This window comes from Felis catus, chromosome C2 (genome assembly GCF_018350175.1).
Source record: "Felis catus isolate Fca126 chromosome C2, F.catus_Fca126_mat1.0, whole genome shotgun sequence".
Classification (NCBI taxonomy): domain Eukaryota; kingdom Metazoa; phylum Chordata; class Mammalia; order Carnivora; family Felidae; genus Felis; species Felis catus.
The window spans coordinates 52,956,271-52,976,757 of record NC_058376.1 but is presented as its reverse complement, the minus strand read 5'-3'; the positions used below and the strand labels follow the sequence as shown (position 1 = coordinate 52,976,757).

Genomic DNA, 20,487 nt, shown 5'->3' with positions numbered 1-20,487 from the left:
AATCCTGGTTGTGCTATGTGGTATAGCCATTAACCACATGTAGCATTTAAATTTGAATTTTCATTAATTAAAAGTAAGTAAAATTTAAGACAGAGTTCCTCAGTAGCATTAGCCATCTTTCAAGTAGCCACATGTAGCTATGTTATTAGAGAGCCAAGAGAAATCACATCCATATTTGCTAAAGGTCCAGTTGGACTGGTACAGTGAAAACAGCATGGGCTCTAATTTGAGACAAACCATGGTTTTTATCTTCAGGTATAACACTTAAGTACAAGCTAATTGATTTGACTGAGCCACAATTTTAATTTTTAATACACACATGACATTTTGTACTTTGTGTCAATGTTAGGATTGAACTTTCTAACAGTCTTAGGTCAGGAAATCTCAGTGTAAGGCATCAATAATGATGTGAGATGGATGTAAGCATGCGTTCTGCAAGCAGAATGGCCTGGGTCTGCACTAAGTTGTACTAATTACCAGCCCCATTATTTGATTAGACTGCTTAGTTTTATAAATCATGGTTTCTTTAAATCAGGATAATACCACCTACTTCATAAGGGTGCTGGAACAATTAAAGAATTAATCTCAAAAAAAATACAAGTACAGTCATTTGCGTAGTGCATGGTTCCCAGTCAATATTTAACAAATGTAAACTAAGAAGTGTTCAAAATGATAGTTACCTATCAAACCCAAGGCAAATTTGTATGCTACAAAGTAAGTTCCATAAATTCTATAAATCAAAATATAAAACTATAAGATGCTGCCAAATATATAAGTAACACGAATAGTAATAATTGTCACTGCTGATGTTATTAGGGAGTGGGATATTCCATTAATCCTACTCAGCTGTTACTAAGATAAAGTCTTTTTCTCAACATATTCCTGACGTCAGTGTCTGAAATAACACTTTTTATCTCATAAATTACCTTTACCTAATAATTAATGAGGTGTTAAGTTAATGTTAAAATAAACTCAATAGGGGCGCCTGGGTGGCGCAGTCGGTTAAGCGTCCGACTTCAGCCAGGTCACGATCTCGCGGTCTGGGAGTTCGAGCCCCGCGTCAGGCTCTGGGCTGATGGCTTGGAGCCTGTTTCCGATTCTGTGTCTCCCTCTCTCTCTGCCCCTCCCCCGTTCATGCTCTGTCTCTCTCTGTCCCAAAAATAAATAAATGTTGAAAAAAAAATAAACTCAATAGAGTTTCTTTAGGTTCCTTTTTTATAATTTCAGTTTTAACTAAATAAACTTTCTTCTTGCCATATACCAAGGCATCTTAACAGGTAGTGGTCTGTTTCCACACAGTATCTCAACTTTGAAATATGACACTCACTATGGGTTTCATGATCACAAAGACTTAAATTTTAAAGTGGTGCAAGGATTACAATTTTTTGCTTTTAGATGCTTTCACACGTGCACATTCAGTTTATTCCACAGAAAAGCCTTCAAGGGCTTTAAATTCTGTTTGGAAAAGCCTTAAAACTTAAAAAGAAAGATTTGCATGCATTGCTTGGTTTGTGGCTTTACCACCACGATTTTCATGTGGGAAGATTCTTTAAAGATTGTATTTAAACTTTATGCTATAAACTTTCATATTCTCATTTTAATCTATAAATCTTTTATTCTGTAGCACTATATTAAGCATACTTGTTTGTGTGTGTATGCATACAGCTTGGAGCAATGAATTATACAAAAGGTATTTAAGGTAAAAACAAAAATAGGTGAATATCTGCTTAGTAAAAAAGTCTCAGCCTTTACATAGTTTACGTATAGAGACTATTTAAAATGGAAAATGAAATCTGCTTTTGGGGTGCCTGGGTGGCTCAGTCGGTTGAGTGTCCCTTTTTTGATTTCAGTTCAGGTCCTGATGTCACAGTCTGTGAGATCGAGCCCCAAGTCATGCTCTGCCCTGACATGGAGCCCGTTTGAGATTCTCTCTCTTGTGCACTCTCTCTCTCTCTCAAAGTAAATAAACATTAAATATGTATATTATAATATAGATGTATTGTAAATATAGTAGAGGGGTGCCCAGGTGGCTCTGTTGATTGAGGATCCCATTCAATTTCAGCTTAGGTTATGATCCCTGGGTCCTGGGATTGAGCCCCACATCAGGCTCAGTGCTGAGCATGGAACCTTCTTGAGATTCTTTCTCTCTCTCCCTTTCTCCGTCCCTCCCTCTGCCCCTCTCTCCCACTGGTGCTCTCTCTCTCCCTCTCTCTCTCAAAATAAAATAAAATGAAGTAAAATAAAATGTTAAAAAAAATGGAGTCTTACTGGAAAATATGTACAAAGCACTTGGTGAGGTATATGTATAGTTTTTAAAAATATTTATTTTTTAAACTCAATTTTAGTGTTTTTACAGAAAAGAAAAAGGGGCACCTGGGCAACTCAGTCAGTTAAGCGTCCGACTTCAGCTCAGGTCATGATCTCACAGTCATGGATTTGAGCCCCACATCAGGCTCTGTGCTGACAGCTAAAAGCCTGGAGCCTGCTTCTGATTCTGTGTCTCCCTCTCTCTCTGCCCCTCCCCCACCTCATGCTCTGTTTTTTCTCTCTCTCTCAAAAATAAATAATAAACATTAAAAATTTTTTAAAAAGGAAAAAACATCTGTGGTGTTAGCAATTCAAAATTACAGTTTCTAGGTTGACTACCACAGAAATAAATATAATCAATACCATGACAAGTTGTCTTAGCTTAAAGTTTTAAGAACACTCGTGGTTAACATCCTCAAGAAATAGTTGAAATATTCATTGAGGTAAAAGGTAACTGTTGCAGTGAAAGCCAATTTAAAGTTTTCCAGGGCTACTATTTTCATGTTTATGGTGTATATTATTAATTTACTTCATCTTTCTCTAGTCTTTGATCAGTTTATGAATTGCATGTTATCTTCATGTACGAAAAGCACAAATTGTAAACAAGTGTTTGTACTTGGTGTTCCTAGGTCATAGTTTTAAAATCCTGCGCCTATCATTTTGTCAGTTTTGAAACAAATGAAGTACCCTTAAAAGGCAAAGGAGGCAGACTCTATAAAATCTCCTTTTTGGGGCTGTCTTTTCAAAAAAAGTCATGGAAAAACTCTGAAAGGAAGATATAAAATACATAAGAAAATGTGTACCTTTTCCTAAACTAATGCCACATAGAGAAAGGAGAAAGAAATGAAGTGATTTGTTAAATATATCTATTAAACATCATTTGTGTCCAAAGCCCTGAGGTAATCACTGTAGTCTATACAATGAAAAATAAGAATCCCTGCATATAAGAAAGTAGTCTAGAGAAGGAAAGTTGAATGTATGCTTGAAGGACAGAAAGTAATAGGAGGAAAGTATTACAGATAATGTCCTAGAAGTGCTAAAAATAAAACATGTACAGGGAACACAAAATATTTCAGCTTACTTGGAATATAGGATGTGAAAATGAGAATGTTTAGAGATAATTAAGAAGATATTCATTGAGTCAAGATCATAGAGTACCTGCCTGCTCTATTCTGTATTGAATAGACAGTCAGGAATCCCCAAATCATTTTGATCATAGGAACGACATGAGAAGTGTTGTTTGAAGACTAAAGAAAGATTGGGACAAGAAAAGATTAGATGCAGAACCCAACTGGGTGATTTGACAACACCTAGAGAGAGACAGATGGGGAGGGCCTGAAGCAGGAAAGAGCAGTAATGGCAATGAGAAGGCTTATGGAAATGTACTCTGGGGTAGAATCCATGATGCTAGCAAATAATCAGGTAGAGGTGGCAAAAGAGAGAGAGAAGCCAAGAAGATCTTAAAATTTGAGCCTGGGGTCTAGTAGATAATGGTAACACCAATAAAATTAGAGAACTCATAAATATAAGCATTTTGGGGGTGAACTGATGTGTTGACATGCTGAGCTTAATTTTTGTACATACTTCTAGCAAGTATTTATTGATATCCGATCATGTGCCAGAAACAGAGCTAAATACTAGGGATAAAATGCTGAGAACAGATTATAATCTATTGAGGAAAACAGCTGGGCTCTTTGATAATACACAAACAAATATAAACAGTGTAACAAATGTGACAAGCACTATAAAGGGGAGATACCTAATTACACTTGAGGCTACAATAAAAGAAGTACTTGCGGTGCTTTGGGGGAAATATTCCTCCCAATAAAATGACACTTAATTTGACATCTGAAGGGTTAATAGTGACAGTCAAATAGAAGAGGCCAGCAAAGGTCCTTCTAAAGCAGTGTGTGTGTGTGTGTGTGTGTGTGTGTGTGTGTGTGTGTGTGATGTAGAAGCAACTGCCATTACTGCTACAGCACCTTGTGGAGAAAAAGAGGATGGTATGTATGAAAAATGGGAAGATATTTATGTCACTGAAGTTGAGTGAAAGAAGGGAAGGTAGGATCCTAGGTAAGGGGGCAAAAAACAGCTAACCCATGCATATCCTTATAGTCTATTTCAAGAATCTGTCACCCTAACAACATTAGGATGACATTGAAAATGTTTAAACATGAAAGTATCTTAATCAGAGGGTGAGATGGTAACACAGACTAACATGCTGATAGGAAATAGGGGAGTAGCAAACACATTTAAGAAACATTTCAGAGGGAAAAAGAGTAGCATTTTATGATGTATTGAAAATTACACATTCAGAGGAAAGAATGGTCAGGGTGACTTCTATATTTTTGTATTATCCAATGGGATGGATGAGATAAGACTCAGCGGAAAAGGTCCACATAAAAGGAGGAAGCTACAAACTGAGTTTTGGACTTTTGCAATTTAAGGCACCAAGGGGATTTCCAAACAGATACATCCATAGCCATTAAAATAGAAGGATAGATATTCCTGAAGTAGGTGAAAAATGGAGGTAAAGACTTGAAAGTCACCGGCAGGGAAGCAATAGTTGAAGCCATTAGAGTAGATGAAATCTGAAAATAAATACAGAATTAGAGGAGGAAACCAAAGGCAGAACTTTAAACACTATTCACATGAGAAAACAAAAGGAAGAACTCTATGGGAAGGTGGCAGGAAAGGAATAATCAGAGACTGGAGTAGAATTTGAATAATGAAACATTGTGGAGGTTCGTGAAGGTGTAATTATACATTGTTCATGTATAATCCCTGTTATTTATTTAATGATATGAAGAGCATCAAAATGTGCAAACATTGCCTTTGTTTGTCTCATAGATGCCCTTTCCCCACCACACAACACACACGGGCATTCACATGTGCGCAGGTGCACACACACACACACACACACACACACACACACATCTTCTCCCTTATGTTAGGTAGGTATGAGTAAATGCTTATGAGAGTTTCTCTATGTATTCCTCAATACTGGGTCTTTATTTAAACGATTAGATTCTTGCTATATTCTTTTGAGAGCTAAAAATTTTTTTAAATAAGTATGAGATTATTTCTAGCATCAACTATCAAAAAATTATAGCTATTGTTTGAGCTTAACTTGTTGAAATAGTGTGGCATAGGGCCAGTTTAACTCAACAATGGACGGTATCAGCGTACAACAACAAAGCCATGGGCTTACATGAAAACTATAAAAGGATACTTGCTGTATTGTTCTTGCCCTTGGAATGCTCCTTCCTTCCTTTCCTGTTTTGTTGTTGCCATAGGATGTCAGCTCAAATTTACTGTCATTGTTGTCATTTGGCCAATGAATATCATGAAATGTGGTAGGCACTTAACCTTGTATGAGTCCACAAGCAGGCAGTCTGAAGTCTCACTCCTCTTAGGATATTCAGATTGTCTGAATGTTCTTGGAATACAAATGTGACAGTGAGGTCCTTCGTTTTTCCCAACTGAAATGTACTTTCAGAATGGCTTTGCATCTCATACAAAACTTACAGATTTTAGGAAACACAATAGGCCTTCTCACAAATTTTCAAAAGTAGTCCACAGATCCTGAAATTCTATAAAATTTCCCTAAAAACAAGGACCTTTTTTCATGGGAAATAAGCCTAAGGCAAGATTTCTTAATCTCAGCACTGTTGGATTTTGGACTAGATCATTCTTCCTTGTAGGGGTTTGTCCTGTGCATTGTAGGATAGTGGTATCCCTGGCTTCTGTTCTCTAGATGCAGGCGGTACTCCCTCCTCCCAAGTTCTGAAATTAAACACTTCTCCAAACAATGACAAATGTCCCCTGGGAGGCAATATCATCAGGTCGAGAACTACTGGCTAAAGAAAAGGGCCTTAATGCAAAGTAAAACTGAGTAGAGGGGCACCTGGGTAGCTCAGTCGGTTGAGAGCCCAACTTGGGCTCAGGTCATGATCTCACAGTTTGTGAGTTTGAGCCCCACGTCGGGCTCTGTGCTGACAGCTCAGAGCCTGGAGCCTGCTTCAGATTCCTTGTCTCCCTCTCTGCTTCTCCCCTGCTCACACTCTCTCTCTCTCTCTCAAAAATAAATAAACATTGAAAAAAATTTTTTTAATGAGTAGAATTTGTAAAATGCAAACTGTGGAGACATAATTTAATTTTTCCTTTGTCTTTCTCTCATTATGTGTATTTAAAGCAGAAATAGAGACTTTTAAATAATAAAATCACCTATTTATGGTAATAATTTCCTGATCTTCTTTTCCTAATGAAAAATTAGGTATACACTCTGAGATGTCTTGTTTTTTTCTGCAGTGTTTTGAATTTTATATGTCAGTTCTATCCATCCATCCATCTATCCATCCAACCATTCATTCAGTAAGCATGGTTACCAAGCTCTGTTTTTGCTCCAATAGCTAGGTGTTAGGGAAAACAAACAAGCAATAAACAATGAGATAATCAAAGTTGCTGGTGCTCTTACAGACTTTTTTTTTTATTTTTTTATGGTGAAAAATTTAGATTTAGATTTAGCCAGCTGGAGTCAACTTAGATGACCCCAATTTTATTGGCAACATTTAAGCATCTTAGTCAGGAGCCAGTCGAACATACACCTTCTTCTTTACATCAGGCCTGATCAGGGTGTTGACCTTGTCCACATCAAGGTCATAGAGCTTCTTCACAGCCTTTTTGATCTGGTGCTTGTTGGCCTTGACATCCACAATGAACACAAGTATGTTGCTGTCAAGTGTAATGGTCAAGCTTGTTTCTCCTGGGGGCACTCTTTTGAGGATATTTGGGCAGAGTTCCAATTTGAATGTTTGAAAACACAGTGCACAAATAAGATGCTGTTAAGCAGGGAATCAAAACAGCTTGCTGTAATCGAGCAGGTATTGGCAAAGTGTTTTTGTAAATAAAATTTTATTTCTCTATATATTGTCTATGACTGCTTTCCCACTGCTACACCAGTCAATTAGTTGTAACAGACAATATATGGTGAGCAAGACCTAAAGTATTTGCTGCCTCGTCCTTTAGAGGAAAAAAAAACGCAGACTTCTATAAAAGAGTGAGATTGGATGGTCATTTTTGATTCAATAATTGGAGAACTATTGTGATGTTGTGATTTATAACAAATATATATTTGGTCTCTACCCTGTCCTTGCACAGAACTCCTAAACATCGTGAATAAGAGCAATACGTAATAAGTGGTAAGAGCAATAAAGGTGTTTTTGTTATATATAACAAGCTCTTTTCTCAAGCACACCATATTTATGTTAACGAGGAGAGTTTGGGAAAGCCACTGAGGAAGGGAGCTAGTAGCCAGGGGAACCAACCAAGTGATTAGAGGGTGGGAAATTTCAGCCCTATCCTTCTACCCACTCCCTCTGACCTCCAAGATGGGGAGAGGGGCTAGAGATTGACTTAGTCACTAATGGACGATGATGTAATCCATTGTGCTAGTATAATGAAGCCTCCACTAAAAACCCAGAAAGGATGGAGTGTGGAGAGCTTCCAGGTTAGTGAACAAGTTTGGCACCCCTGAACTCCACAGGGACAGAAGTTCCTGTGCTCACAACATTTCCAGACCTGGCCCTGTTTCCCTTTATCTCTTCATTTGTAGCTTTTAAAATCCTTTGTAATAATAAATAGATAATCTAGTAAGTAAACTTGCCCTGAGTCCTGTGAGCTGTTCTAGCAAATTAATCTAACCCAAGGAGGGGGGTGTGTATGGTACAAAATGAGGAAAGCTTTCAGAATCTCTAAAAGAAAGAAAATCTTATTGGAGCCCAAGTTAGGGAAGCTGCCCAAGAAACACGCTCTTCAAAGGGATCAAAGTGTCTAGAAAATAGAGCAGTTTTTACAGAGTTAGCTACATCCTGTAAAAGCTCGGAAGATTATAGGTTAACATATAGACAGGAATCCCGAGTTTTAACGTGAAGGAATATGGGGAGTAGTAGGAACACTGATGGGTATCAAGGACAAGATAGTTTTCTTTAGGCTGCTCAAAGGCAGACATACAGTGTATGCTAGGTGGACCATAAATTAGGCTTTTGGTTTAAACAAAGTTTACCTACAGTCATGCTGACTTGGAAAGAAATCTAAATGGCTTCCCCTATATTTCAGGCTTTTAGAAAGTTTTTCTCTCATCATGTGGGAGCATCCGACTTCTAGCCACTCAGTCAGAAGCGCAGGTAAACAACATAGACTTGTGATTGGCATCTGAAGTCTGAGTTGGGCGCCTCTTACAGGATTGAGCCCCTAATTTGTGGGATCTAATGCTAACTCTAAGTGGGTAGTGTCAGAACTGAATGAATTTAGGACATGCAGTTGGTATTGGTCAGAATTGGAGAATTGCTTCATGTGGAGAAAAACCCACACACATTTGGAGATCAGAAGTGTTGAGTGAATGGTAGAGAAATAACAAGAGAGTTTTTACTAGATAACAACATTTTATGTGGGTGATATTTAGACTTAGAGCTGACTATAAGAATCAGTCTTGATGAGATGAAGGGGAGGAGCAGGCAAAAGGAGTGGCTGGAACAAAACCCCTAAGGCGAGAATGAGCCAGTGTGGGTGAGGGATAGAAATGGTCAGATGCAACAGACAACGGGGGGAGGAAGTGGGATTGAGAGTCTATGATATCAAAAGTTCTTTTTGGGTCTATTAAACATTCATATGGAATATTCATGTAGATATTTGGATATAGGAGTCTGGAGTTGCAAGGAGAGGTCAGAATTGGAGATTGGTATGTACACTGGACATAGAGATGATATCTAAAACCATGAGAGAGGATGAAATCATTTAAAGCGACATTGTTGAGGGGCGCCTGGGTGGCTTAGCTGGTTAAGTGTCTGACTTCAGCTCAGGTCATGATCTCGTGGTTCATGAGTTCGAGCCCCATGTCGGGCTCTGAGCTGACAGCTCAGAGACTAGAGCCTACTTTGGATTCTGTGTCTCCCTCTCATGCTCCCCCTCTCCTGTTTGTGCTGTGTCTCTCTCAAAAACAAATAAACATTAAAAAAAATAGAAAGAGATGTCGACGGAGAAGGGCAGGAGATGGATACAGGGCAGAGTGCTAATCAGCTCCAAATTCAGAGACCCAGCTATGAGAAAAGTTGCAGCAGAAGACAAGATAGGGTAGCTAGTAAGGTAGAAGTAAAACTAGGAAAGTCTTTGTCTTGGGATTGTCATTCAATGAACAGAATACTCTTTCATCTGGTGAGAACAACTGTCTGTTTCTACCTCAGAGGAAACTGAAGTTAATGTGACTGGGTAACTAGTTACCAGATAGTAATCAGTAGAGTGAAGACTTAACTCAGATCTTACATGTAGAACTCTCATAACTATGAGATATCTTAGGGGACACTTGTTTTTTGTCCAGTTAGCATCTAGACCTCCCTGTTCCATTCTCACTCCACATGGCTGCAGGGAGACCCTTGAATCAGCACTTCAATCTCCTGGCTCCAGTAACTGGGAGATGGACTGATGGATGCTACAAGCCAAGCTAATCAAAGCCTTCCCTATTAGTTTCCTCAAACTATCAGAAGGAGAGGCTCCTTACAAGGATAGTAGGTGGAGTGAATGAGAAAAATTTTAAACTGGCCATGGCTAACTTGCTACCCAATAAAACCAATGCAGAGGCAATGCAATGTTTGAGCCCATGGAAACTGTGGTGGGCCTGAGACAAAAGCACTGTTCCCCACACCCCCTTCCCCCTTTTACACATACTGGTTTGAGATGGGCTGTCACCACTTAAACCTAAAAATGTTCTAATACAATGCTTTTTCATTGTTTAGCATGTATACCAGCACACCTCCATTTGTACATTAAATCAAGTTGAAATGTCAGTGTTTAGTGATAACATATCCTGATTTAAAATTAAGCAGTTCAGCTAGTTAACATAGACAAACTAAAGCATTTTTAAAGCTTTTCTTCCCCTTGCTACTCAAAAACATTTTGTTATGTGAGAAACAGTTTCAACCAAACTGTTGCTCTATTCAAAATCTCAACACTTTGAGAAAGGAATAACTTAGATTTTTTGGGTGTGTGTGTGTGTGTGTGTGTGTGTGTGTGTGTGTGTGTGATTTGTTTTGGTTTTGTTTGTTTATTTTCATTTAAGACCACTCTCTTTTTTCCCCTTCCCTCTATTTTCATCGTTGATGGATGGACAAATAAATATTTCCAGGCAATCTTCCCCTGCTGTTTTCATTTGCCTTTCTGTCTAGTCTTTTCATTGTACCTTCTTTCTCACTCTTGCTGCCCCCTGAGGTCTAACTTCATAAACTGGTCCTCACTGTAAGTGTTTAATATAATGCCTTTTGTATCCTTAAATTGCAAATAAGCTTTTAAACTTATGAAATAAGTAATAAGTTAAAATTACTATGACTATTGATATAATCACTGTTACCATTATCATTATACCCAGTTGTTCTGAAAATGCTACTTCTGTAAGCCTGTATTGATTTATTTTCAGTGAGATAATTAGAAGTACTAGTTCTCCATTGTATGAGCAATAGAATAGGATTTTCTCCTATTCCTCATTTCATTGGGATCTGCATGGAAAAATCTTACTTCTACATCCAACTGTGAATATAGTGGCCATAATTTTGGTGTGATTTTTTCTTCTCATGAAATTATAGGCACCGTTTCCTATTTTCTGGGACTATCTTAAGGACAAAGGCAGTGAAATTAGAGCATCATATGGACTCTGTATTGTCAAGTGCCCACCTCCAGGTCCTATTAATATTTTTATTGTACCTACTATAGTATTTATACTTCTGATATCTCGACATAAGAATCTATAAATAAATCTTGTTTCTGGCCATGAACAGGGTGGGTCTCACTGATACCCAAGAACCACCAACCTCTACAATTAAATTTAGTCACTGCATAGCTCGTTCCCTCCACGGCTATATATTTTTGTTGTTGTTGTTCCTTCAAAAGTTATTAATTCAATTTCTATTTGCACTTTTTCTGGCCTAATCTGATCCAGACTTGTTTTTTCTTACATGTCAGGTGAGTAGTTGAATTTACACTGATATAAAGCACTTTCCTTCACTCTCAGAGCCCTTCTCCACTTTTTTTTTTTTTTTTACTATTTGGATAAGCCAGTATTTATTAAATACCTTCATACGTTGTGCTTTGATGACTATGCTCACCTCCTTTTCTATTTTTAATATGGGTTTTATTATACGTACACCATTGAGACCTCTTTGGAATGAAACCCACCTATTCCATTTCAGACTTTAAGTAAACGTTCTTGTTTCCAGAATGATAAGCTTTCTTAGCTAGTTAAGTTTTACTTATTAGAAATTGCCATGTATAAAAAGAAAACACAGACCTAAAATTTGCAAAACAAGGATATTCTCCTCAAATCCTGAATCAGCACAACTCTTTAATCATATATCAGTATTAAGTCATTGTAACGCTTTTTTCTTCTCTTAAATTTCTGTTTCTTATTAAAGTGTAACCTTTGAGGACACCTCAAGAAGAATGTTGAGGCATTCCTAATGAATAGGCTTACCCATTTCTGGCATTAGCTGCATGTCATCTGATGTCTTCTCTTACATAAATGTTGAATTTAATCAGTAAGAGAATTTACCTGAAGTGGATTTGGTATAAAAGTCATTTAAGGTATACTTTAAAAACTTTCTTGGATTTGAGCCTGCTGTATGGCAAATTGTCCTATCCATCCATAGAGTTTGGGTGTGTGTTGTACATGTGTGTACACGTTTTAACTGATGGATGGTGAAAAAGTGTATTTATGCAATTAACAAGATAGGTAAGCTTAAACAAACAAAGGAGCCCATAGACCACAGCTAATCATGTAGAAGGCTGACTTATAAACTTACAGTCTATAAAATGACTAAGCCTGAATATACTCTATAAATCCAAGTATAATAATATTCATATCTGAGCATAATATTTTTTAAGACTTTATTTTCTTAGGAGAGTTAGGTTCACAGCAAAACTGAGAAGGTACACTGATTTCCCATATGCCCTGTGCCCCTACACATGCATAGCCTCCCCCATTATTAACATCCTCCACTAGGGTGGTACATTTGTTACAAATGATAAACCTGCATTGACACATCATAATCACCCAAAGTCCATAGTTTACCTTAGGTGAGCATCATATTTTAAGAGACACAAATAAATTGGAGTATGACCAGAGAAGAAACACCAAGAGGTAAAGGGATAGAAACCAAATAATTTGATGACCAGTTTAAGAAACTAAGATGCTTTATTTTAAAGAATAGAAGGTTCAGCCCTTGTGCACTATTGGTGGGAATATAAATTGGTATAGCCGCTATGGAAAATGGTATAGAGGTTTTTCAAAGAACTAAAAATAGAAATACCATACGATCCAGTAATGTCACTACTGGGAATTTACCCAAATAAAGCAAAAACACTAGTTTAAAAAGATATATGCACCCCTATGTTTATTGCTGCATTACTTTTTACTTTTTAAGTTGGTTTCATGCCCAGCAGAGAGTGTAATATGGGACTTGAACTTATCACCCTAAGATCAAGACCTAAGCTGAGGTCAAGAGCCAGATACTTAACCAACTAAGCCAATTAGGCATTATTTACAATATTTACAATATTTACAATTATTTACAATAGCCAAGATATGGAAGCAACCTAGGGTCCATTGATAGATGAATGGGATAAAAAGATGTGGCATATATAGAAAATGGAATATTACTAGCCATAAAAAAAGAGTGAGATCTTGCCATTTGCAAAAACATGAATGGATCTAGAGGATGTTATACTGACTGGAATAAGTCAGATGGACAAAGAGAAATGCTGTATGATTTCACTTACATGTGGAATCTAAAAGACAAAACAAATGAATACGTAAATAAAAAACAGAAACAGTCCCAGAAATACAGAGAACAAACTGATGGTTGCCAGGGGTGAGGGAAACAGTGGAATGGAAAAAAATGGATGAAAGGGTGTGGGAGACACAGGCTTTCAGTTACGGAATGAATGTCGTGAGAACAAAAGAACAGCATACGGGATATAGTCAATGTAATAGTGTTGCAAGGTCACAGATGGTATCTACACTGGTTGTGAGCATAGAATAACATATCAACTTGTTGAATCACTATGTTGTATACCTGAAACTAAAGCAACATTGTGTGTCAGGTATACTTCAATAAAAAAAAAAGAATAATGAAAATAAAATAAAATATGTACTTTAAAAAAGAACGGGAGGTTCAGAGGACTATATGTTGTCACATGGATATACTGTGAAGAGCTTTCAACCAAAAAGATTGCACTTTTCTCTGTGGTTCCAAGTGGCAGAACTGAGGTCATTGAATTATCTTCTAGTACAAAGACTTTTGCTCTTTGCAAGGAAGAGCTTTCTTCTCACAATCAGAAATGTCCAGATGGAAATGGAATACTCTTTTAGTATGTTTAACCAAAAGTTATTATATCAGTATGTAGGGGTTTTGTATTTGGAACTGAAGCAGTAGATCTTCTTAACCCAGAGATTTCCTCTACCCTGAGATTTTTTCCCGCTTATCAAACTAACAACTATTTTGCCAGATATTGTTAGATATTGCGATATAGAAGAAAGCAGTAAACCTCTACGAAAAAGAGCTCTTTTTCATCATATAGGGCCTCAAACCCATGCGTATGAAAATGGATTCACTATAACTCCAAGTCTGTTCCCCTTCTTGTTCCTCTGTTTTTATCAAATACATACATGTTCAGATACTTTTTACATTATTTAAAATCATATTCAATTAGAGCCAAAGTCATGATCTTTCTCCTGCTTAAAAGTGTGTCTAACATTTATCCTTTTAGTTTCTTCCTAATGCTAGAGCTATCCATCATTGCAGACCCTCAACTGCAGAAATCCAAACTGGGTCAACAGTCTTCTAATAAGAGCCCTTGCCACTATTCTCCTTATTTCCATATTTTTTTTAGATAGTCTACCATACCAGTAATGATTCCCTCAAATACTGACTTTATTTTGCCTTTACCCTCTTCAGTAACCCTTAAAGTTCCCTTTTGGCTACAGAATTGGTACAAACTCCCAATTATATCATTTAAAACTTCCCATATTTTTTTTTATTATCTGTTGCATTTTGTCATTTTAAAAATGAACTTCCTGGCATAGGAGCTGGCACCTTGTCTTCCCTTGGATATGCAGATTTAATTGTTTGTTATACTTCCTGTATACACTCCATTTAACTCCCATCTCCCAACTTGTATTTCCCTCCTTCAACATCCTAGAAGGTGTAGTTTACTTTCTCCACGGGGCATTCCCTCACTCTCTTGCTCAAGTTAAATACCCCTTTCTTTCTTACTTTTATAGGAGGCACTGTAATTATATATTGACAAAAAATATTTGTTGAATAAACTTACAGCAGCTAATTACAATGTGTATGAGAGAAACCCCAGAAACTCAATATAGTCCTGTTCATTTCCACCAATAACATGGCTTCATTGTGCTTTATATAATCTCAATTTCACAATAGCATTTATTTCCTACAACATTAGACCCTGAAAAAAACATGTGTCTCTGTCAATATCCGCAGGTCAGAGGAAATACTTCCATCAGGAGCATTGTGGCCAAGAGGCAGAGGATAAGCCATCTACATCAGAATTTAGAATAGACACTTGCTTGAAAACTGGATGAGCCACGGTAGCATCTCAGTTTAGTTTTAGTTCTGCCAAGAAATAGCTTATTTCATGCAAGAATTACCTTGTACCTGATGCAGAGCAAAGACTCTCTGGCTACTCTTTATATGCATTGATGCAATAGTAGAATTATTTAACTCTTTAAAAAAAAACAAGTAAGGACAAATATGGGAAAAAAGAGAATTTTGGGGTATGAATTAACTTCCTTCCTTCCTTTCTTCCTTTTTTTGGGTAGACTTACTGTAACTGGGGCAGGCGGGGGACAGGGGGTGATTATCAAGAGATTTAGCAACTGAGAAGAATCGAAGTGCTTAATTAACCCAAGAATTTTTATAAACATTTTTTTTCTCATGCTTCTTTAGGAAATTGACCAACTTTAGCAGGTGGTAGTTCGGTCTCTCTCTCTGCTGTTAACATTCAAGTCATACAATCTTCTCATTTATTTTTCTATGTACATTAAAAAAATCAAGTTCACAATTTTGATTGCTTTCTCAGAAATCTTCTGTGACCTGTGAGAGTAAAATGGAAAATTGAGAAGAGGTCATTTAGAAAGCAGGCATAAGGGGAAGAAGTGTAGGAAATTAATTGTATTCATCACTTTACTCCCTTCCCAGATGTCTTCCAAAATGCTATCTTTATTTTCAAATCCATTTTCCTTCATATTTAGATGCAACTGTAGCTGGTAAAAAAAGGCTTTGATCTATATTTCATAGGTAAGTATTATTCATGTGAATATTTCTTTTCAATAGTATAGAAAATATAAGCTGCGCATGTCTCCTGACTGAGGTTTCTGCCTCTCATCCTGGCTTGCTGGTCATAAAATTATATTTTAAACATACATCTGTTTTTTCATTAATGTCAAAAATTAAATAGCAACATGAAGCCTTCTTGATCTTCTCTTTCAATATTGGAACGAGATGCTTTCTTCTGGTTAGCAGGCGAAATGAAAACAAGACATGACAGAGAAGAAAAATGTATATAAGTGGACCAAGTGACTTCCTGCTGAGGAGGTATTTGATGTGGTGGTGGGGTGGTGGGGTGCACAGAACCAAAATCATCAGCCCTACCCAAGCCTGACACTTCATAAAATGCTACCTGATGAAGACATCCTGTTACTCTGGAATAAAATGTAACTGTTTGGAAAGTGACAACACATTGAGCTCATATACCAATCATGCAGGAAAATTTGTCATAATTTTTTAACCAAGCAACTGGGGGATAGGGATGGAGAGGGGGAGGGGAGAGAAAGAAAACAGGAGCTTGCCTGAAAGAAATTGAATACAATCTGAATACAATATGCACAATGTGGGTACACTGTGATGTTAAAGAGCCCTGACAGCTGAGTCTTAGAAACTTGAGATTGGTTAAGTCAAGCAGGTTTGGCCGCATGGGCCACATAAAGATGTCAGTATGTGTGTATGCACACAATGTGTAGAGGGCATTGCCATGAAGTGAGAAAGAGATGCAAACAAGAGAAACCATTGACAATGGTCAGAAGATCCCGGTCACACCCAGGTCCAACCCTTATCAAAAACACTGGAAATCTAGTTCATAAATGGCATGGTCTGGTAAAATGTCTGTTCAGAGATGCTGACAGTTGATATAAACATGAGTTTTGGTGAAGGACTCAATATTGTTAATTTTTTTTTGGATGCTGCTTTGGATTCTTCGACAAATAGTACCCTATTACTGGAAATGAATCCCACTAATAATTGTATATACCTTTTACTCATAGATCAAAAAATTAAAATGACATGTAGTAGGGCATTTAGTAGTTCAGAAAGTTGCCCTTGGGGTGTCCCATGTTTCTGTATGTCATCTTAGAAGGCTACTTTATTTCTAAATTTTTTTTTACCTTTATTTATTTTTGAGAGGCAGAGAGAGAGCACAAGTGGGGGATCAGCAGAGAGAGAAGGAGACACAGAATCCGAAGCAGGCTCCAGGCTCTGAGCTGTCAGCACAGAGCCCGACACAGGGCTTGAACTCACAAACTGTGAGATCATGACCTGAGACGAAGTCGGACGCTTAACTGACTGAGCTGCCCAGGTGCCCCAAGGCTACTTTATTTCTAGATGATTATTGCTTCACTCAGGGTGAACAGGCACATACAAAGTCAGTGGTTAAAATATACAAATGGATAAAAAGCCAATAACCCTCTTGGTTTTTAAAAATTACCTTTGCAGTCTGGGAGAACCATTTAAAAATAGTAAAATGAATTTAACAGTTTTGTTTTCTAATGTTTCATTATTTTGTGAAAAATATATTACCATGAACATTTTAAATCAAAATTTTATTAATTATATGAGAAAGTATCTTATTTTATATTTCACTTTGGCTACTGGAAAACAAAACTTGCTATAAAAAATAGAGTATTTAAATATGTGTAACAACACATAGACTGTACATAGAAGTGTATCTAATGATATAAAGGGCCATATAAAATTATGTAAAATTTTACACAAGCACATGCACACAGGCATGAGGAAATAGAATAATTTCTTTTGTGGTTGGATTACTATAACATGGCTTTGCTGATGATGAGGCATGTTAACACTATGTTAAAAAGATAAACTGTCTTTTCTTTTCTGTGTACTATCTCTTTCTTCCTGACCCACCTTGAACCCTAATGCTGATCATCTGAACTATATTCTCAAGAAAAGATTTGATTTTTTTGATTTCTTGATTTCTTTCAGTCTTGTATTTCTGTAACAACTATTCAGTCAAAACACAAACCTGTTTTGAAGCTACACTCTTACTTCCCGGGCACCCTGCTAGAGAAATTTACAAATCTTTCCATGTTAGCATCACGGTCTAATTCACGGCCTCCAGACTCCACTGTGTTCTTAGAAGAGATTCTCTGTCTTTCTTTTCCTTGCCCTTTTTCTTTTCTTCAACTCAAAACCTTCACCCCTCTTAAGTTTCCTTCAATTTGAGAAGTCAATTTTGTCTACCACTTTGTCTAGTAGAGTTAGAAGATCAAACATGGTCACCCTCAACCTCTTACCACAGCTAGAAATGTATTTATAATGAAAGTATGCATAGTTTTTATTAATGTTTGTTTATTTCATTTGTGTGGGAGAGAAAGCACATGAGAGTGCGGGAGGTGGGGGTAGGGGCAGAGAGATAGAGAGAGAGAGAATCCCAAGCAGGCTTTGCACTGTTGGTGCAGAGCCCAAAGTAGGGCTTGATCTCACTAATTGTGAGATCATGACCTGAGCTGAAATCAAGAGTCGGATGCTTAACTGACTGAGTCACCCAGGTGCCCCAAAAGTACACATAGTTTAGTTTTATGGATTTATTTTTAAGATTTATTTTATAGATTTATTATTTTATTTTTTCCATGTTCCTCCCATTTCATTCTCAGGTCTCCTTTTTTTCCCATTCTTGTAGGATACTATGCCCTTCAGTCTCTTTCTTTGTAATTTATTTCTCAGCATGTACACGCATGCTGAAGTTTCTTTGATTGCAAAGTTTTGCCCTCCCTAACTCCATGCAACTCTGCATTCGTCTATAGGTACTGTCTAAATTCTCTTCTGCATCCTTACATGGATTCCTTAAAAGACTCATCTCTACTTTTCAGTTCCTCAACTTCCATTCTTTTAAACCCATTTTTTAATTGACATTGTTCTCATTAAGGTCACAAAGGATCTCTCAGTTATTAATGCCAATGGATGTTTTGCATTTTGCCTTTCTTTTATTGGACCCCTCTCCTAGAATTGAAACTTTTTTTGTTCCATGGAAATACTAGACTCCCTGGTCTGCATAAACCAGGTTTTGTTTGTGATCCTCCATCTTTTTTGTGAACCCATTTTTTTCCCTGATTTTTTTCTGAATGTTGACCTTCAAGGTTCATCTCTCAACTCAATGTTCTTCTGATCCCAGATAATCTCCTTTCATGCCATTACGACTCTGAGGTAATTACTCATTTGTCAATGTTGCCAAACCTATCATCATATATTTCCAATTGTCTAATTAAAATATCCATCTGCTTACTTGATAGATGCCTTAAGTTTTTTAGTTATGGAATAAACTAATTAATTAATTTTCCCTTTCCCCTAAATAGACTGTCCCTTGATATTCTCTGTGATAATTGTTGAGGTTCTCTTTTGCCAAGTCATTAAAACTAGAATATTGACCATCATTCTTGACTCCTCCATTTCCTGCACTTTTAATATTTCTATGTTTATCAGTGACTACTAACTTAAATGATCTGGTTCACAGGATTAGTTAGGATAACTAGAGTCACCTTGCAAAGTTGAAAACCATCCTAGGTCAACGGAAGCAGAATCTCTGGGAGAGGGACTTGGAAATTGGCTATTCTAATGGGAAGAGAGGATTGGAAACCATTTTTCTCAATATTTCTCAAATATCTCACTTGTTCTTTTACTTACAGTACCACTGCTTGGTTTTAGGTCATCTTTATCACTTATTGCATTTTGTCCTCCTCTTCTGGCCACCCACTTTCAGATTTAACCCTCTGCTGTCTATCATCAACTCGCCCATTAGGATGAACATTCTGAAATGGGAATGTTACAATGGCACCTGCCTGGCTCTTCTAATCCCGTGTACTCTCCCGTGGCTTAAAACCCTTCCACAGCTTCTTGTCAAAAAGGATCAAATCCAAGTCATTAACTGGGCACCTGAGGCCTTATTTTAATTTACTTGTCGTTTGCCACTTTTTCCCTTTTATTTACCTTTCTCTGCTTCCCACAAAATGGACCCACTTACTCCCTGTGCATAAAAAGTTGTTTTCTTTCTTCCATGTCCTTGCTCACGAGGTCCCCTCTGACTAGAAATGACCTTTTGTGATTAACTGTTAAGCCTGTTTATGTTTCAGCTTTGTAATCACTTTTTCCAAGCTGGGTTAGGTGCTTTTCCCCAATTTCTCATAATGATCTCTGCCTCACGAAATTACTGCTTTTACCACTTGAGTTTATAATGATCTCTGAATATGCCTGCTTTCTCTCTGAAAACAATGACTAGTGCTTAATCATCTTTGTATTCCCTGGTGTCTAGCATAATGCTTGGCATGTTTTAGATGCTCAAAAAGGTTTGTTGAATAAATGAGTAAATGAGCAGTTAGAAGTCATTGTTGACAAAATAAAATTGGATACCTAGTAGATGTTTTGTCTCAAAACAATAAAAAATTTTAAAAGGATAATTTTTGTCTGTTGAGAATTGTGAACTTGGGAACCAGTAGAGAGACTTTCTGTAGACTTGGAATATATTAGATCTCTGTTGACATTATTAGAGCTACTCCTGGAGGTAATGTGCTTCTGATTTATACATTCATTTCAGGACTTTCTGGTTATAATTTGGCTTCTTGAGTAGAAAAATGAATATAAAGCTGGTCTATATTAATACGGGTCTGATTAGCAGTCATATTTCTCACACAATTATTTTGTTTGTATACTACACATGAATGTCCTGAATTTGGGTTTGTTGTCTATATTTTTTAGGGTTCAATCACGATGGACAAATTTTTTAATTTCCAGACCTGCCAAACTGAATGATATGATCAGTACCAAG

The 20,487-nt window shown here is 37.1% G+C and overlaps 1 protein-coding gene across 1 annotated transcript in view; it reads left to right on the top strand.

The window, feature by feature from the left end:
• The first annotated feature begins 15,868 nt into the window (after positions 1-15,868).
• CBLB (Cbl proto-oncogene B) overlaps positions 15,869-20,487 on the top strand; it is a 223,763-nt gene continuing 219,144 nt past the window's right edge. The window contains exon 1 of the mRNA XM_006936020.5: positions 15,869-15,968. The gene's annotated coding sequence lies outside the window, so the exon portion shown is untranslated. The remainder of the gene's footprint in view (positions 15,969-20,487) is intronic.